The sequence below is a fragment of the Panthera tigris genome, chromosome E3 (assembly GCF_018350195.1).
Source record: "Panthera tigris isolate Pti1 chromosome E3, P.tigris_Pti1_mat1.1, whole genome shotgun sequence".
Classification (NCBI taxonomy): Eukaryota; Metazoa; Chordata; class Mammalia; order Carnivora; family Felidae; genus Panthera; species Panthera tigris.
Window position 1 is genome coordinate 14,917,728 of NC_056675.1, and position 3,766 is coordinate 14,921,493.

Consider the following 3,766-nt stretch of genomic DNA (forward strand, 5'->3'; position numbering starts at 1 on the left):
AAAAGAAAAAGAAAAAGGAAGGAGGACCACTGAAGTAAAATTAAGCTTCAAGGAAACTGAAACTTCCAGAAAACTGAAGATATGCTCTAAAGGCAGTAATAAAAAAATTTTCTTAATGACTATAGACAAGTAAGTCAATGATGTAGAAGACAAACTCGAGAAGGAATGCCGACTACATAAAATGATGTAAGTAGAGATGTATGATGTGGAAAACAGAGAATGAAAATGTAGCATTAGAACGAAAGGCACGAAATACCTGCACTCAGACGTTTCACAGTGGCCAGATTACACCCTAACAGCCCCAAATGGGAAACCCAAATATCCATCCTGAATGAAATGGATACAGAAATTGAAGTATACTGACATACAATGGATACTCACGCCATGTGTGAATGAAAACGTATGAACTCAGACAGAGGTAAATTTAAAGATTAAGACGGCAGCATCGTAAGATTAGTCAGTCAATAGGATTAGGAAAATGGTTTCCACGAAATTAGAATTGGTAAACCTAATAAACTTTCACATGATACACTCTGAAAGTGCAAGGTATCGCTAATAGGGGCACCTGGGTGGCTTCGTTGGTTAAGCGTCAGGTTCCCGATCCCCGCTCAGGTCACGATCTTGCAGTTCATGAAATCGAGCCCCGTGTGGGGCTCTGAGCTGACAGCACAGAGCCCGCTTGGAATTCTCTCTCTCCATCTCTGTACCTCTCCAGCTCGCGCTCTCTCTCTCTCACTCTCTTTCTTCCTCCCTCTCGGCCCCTGCCCCGCTCACGCGTGTGCGCTCGCTCTCTCTCTCTCTCTCTCTCAAAATAAATAAATAAATATTTTTTTAGAAAGATACTGCTAATAAATTTTGTATGCACATAAATTCCCCGGGTAGACTGCAAATTCCTTGGGAACAGGTAACGAATATTATACTTATTTCATTTCCTCCTCTACCCAGAAAGCATTCGGGTAAACATTCCTATCGTGAATGAATAAATAAGAACGGACAAATGAATTAAATAGGAATGAATGAATGTCTCCACCAATTCATCACTGCTGCGTTTGTTTGTTAGGTGATTTCCAGCTCCAGTCTGGCCAACTGCATGCAGGTTTGCATGACTCCCTCTCTTTGTTTAAAGAGAAGAAACAGAAACTCTCCAGAGTGTATGTCAGCTGGAGATAACCTGCATGGTGAGTGGCTCTTTTCACACCTCTTCTCAGAAGGTAACCACTCACGGACCGGGTGAGTTTGTCCCTTCCACTGAAGGAAAGGGACATTCTATCCCGGGTGATAAACAGTAGCCGGGTGGGGGAACCTGTCCCCTCGGCGATTCGTAAGCGGGGGATTGCAGCCGCCACGGGGTAAGGAAGGGGGCACAGTGAGGGAAGGTGGTGCCCAACTAACGGACCACAAAGGAAGCTTTGATTCCCCTCAGTGTCCAACACATCAACTCCCTGTGCAATGCCATGTTTCCTCTGAGGATAAATGAGTGGCCCAGAGCAACAGGAAACAGGTCTTTAGGGCTCAGAGAACAGCAAACAGACAAAGCCTCGGAAAGGTGTCTTCCCCGAGAACCAACCTGCGCTTGGTTTTCAGACCCTGCCTGCTGGCTCTACCCTCAGTGCACATCTGCACAGCCCTGCCCGGAGCCCCAAGATGCTCGTAATAAAGCGTGAGCAGTCATAACTCAGGGTTCACCTTGGCCAAAAGTAAATAAGTAAAAGGAATCTTCCATCAGAAAATAAATGGCCCTTCTCCAAGCTGAGAGCTGGATTACCCTCCTGAAGGACAACAGAGTGTCTTCAGCAGCTGGCCTCAGGCCTCAGGCTATAAAGTCTGGCTGGACTTCATTAGGGTCCCCGCGGGGCCCCCACTGCTAAGCCTGCCCATGTAGGCTTGAGGGCTGTTAGAATCTCTCCCTGCTATTCGTGCCTACTGAGAAGGCACCTTTCGGCCCTGCTCGGCTGCCTGGGGCTGAGTGAAACACACTCCTCAGCTAGGCCACTTGCCCAGGTACACGGAGAGCGGTTCCACTGGCCACCCCGGGGATGGGGGGGCGTGGGGGGGGACGGCAAAATCCAGCCCGCAGTCCTCTTGAAAAGCTGTGCGCCCTGGCAGTGGCCCAGATTTAACAGAGAAAAAAGCCGATGCTCTAAGGAGAAATCATCTCTTGATTATTCAGAGCAACGCTGGGAGGGAAGGGAAAAGGCAAGGGAAAGCCGGGATCTGTGAGAGCCACAGGTGATTTCCAAACTCCCTTTGGTTAGTCATCTCGACCTCTTTAAGAGTCACCTTTAAACACAGGGACTTTCTGCCCGGATCTCATGGCCTCTACTCACGGAGCCTTCCAGCCCCTCCTGCTGATGACTGAGCCCAGGGACCTACTCAACTAAACACAAATGCAAACACACTCCCAAATCAATGCACCACTTCCCTAAGCGGACTCCCTGGGGGTCCGGGGAAGCCTGGGTCCCGCTCAACATACTAGCTGAGCTTTGGCCTTCTCTATGGTCACCTGGCTTTGGAGGCAGTCAGGCCTCTACTGCCTGCTTCTGCATCCGAATGTCCTCTGGCCAACTGAAGCCGAGGAGATCCCCCGAGGGTCCTGCTCTCCTCTCCTGCCACCAGCCTCTGTCCAGACGGGGGCGAGCCTGGCTCTGCTTCCTGTCACTCCGGCTTCCTGTCACATGCCCCCACCGGGAACCCTACCCACCAGCCTCTGCTGCCTTACGGTTTACTTATATAAATAAGCCAGTCTTTTAGATGAGCAAGCAATCAAAATGGACAAGAGCAGGAAAGGCTATCAGACGGCCCTGTCCCTCCGCCTTCCTCCACTCCTGCCCAGTCTGCAGCAAGCTGGGCTTCGCTGGCCCAGAGCTGGATTTCCCCGCCTTCCTCTTGCGAGTAACGGCTGTGAGGCGCCCCTCTTGCACGGAGACGGCACGCTGGTCAGACCATGTCACTTAAAAGCAAATAGGTGGGCCATCGGGGGTAACTCTGACTTCTCTTTAGAAAGCAAATTTCAACTCCATGCTTTAAAATGGTGTTCACAAGGAACACGGCATCCCAAAACATCGGGGAGAGCGGATTCTGGCTCGGCCTCTGCAGATGTAGCACCTAGCTGAACATCTGGCTGATTCCACCTCATTTTCGATTCTCGAAGAAATAAAGTCCTTCTTCCTCTTTGTAATTTTGCTGTTTAATCAGGGGGTTACCAATGAGGAGACGACAGGGCACGGTCCCAGGATGAATTTAGTCATGGTGTTCCCATCCCTATCCCTGCCCTGAACACCCAGGACTACACTGTGTAACAAAGGAACAGAGGCAATTAAAATAATTGCTGTCCATTCCCACCACGTCTAGGCTTCCAGAGGATTCTGATCTGGGCAGGATTCAAAGCACCATGGCCCCAAGTCAAGAGACAGCCATTAGCAGGGCTTAAAACCTCCCCTACAGCTGGGCCCTGCGTAAATGACAATATGGAAACAGGACAACGCCACTGGTGATAAAGATTCCGTAAACTGGAAAATGTATTTTGGGAGCTGAAGGCTGTCGCCCCAGTCCGTGTACAAAGAAACCAAATAACGAGGTCTGTCCCGCACAAAGAAGTCATTTATGCAGAATTTCTCTCTGAGCCCGTTCCCGTCCGCACCACCGTTAGCCTTGGCCACAACTGGTGGCCGGAGTCTGGCGCTTTCACCGTAGACGCACAATCGCCTCAGATGCCTCCCGTGGGTGGCTGACCTCCCACACAGGGCGGGCTCCTTACCGTCCAGCT

At 50.3% G+C, this 3,766-nt stretch overlaps 1 long non-coding RNA gene across 1 annotated transcript; it reads left to right on the forward strand.

Annotated features, from left to right (window-relative positions):
* On the forward strand, nt 1-3,125 carry LOC122234531. Its single transcript, XR_006212299.1, has 3 exons — nt 1-186; nt 1,061-1,178; nt 3,001-3,125. It is a non-coding gene; the product is annotated as an uncharacterized LOC122234531 (long non-coding RNA).
* Nucleotides 3,126-3,766: the final 641 nt, after the last annotated feature.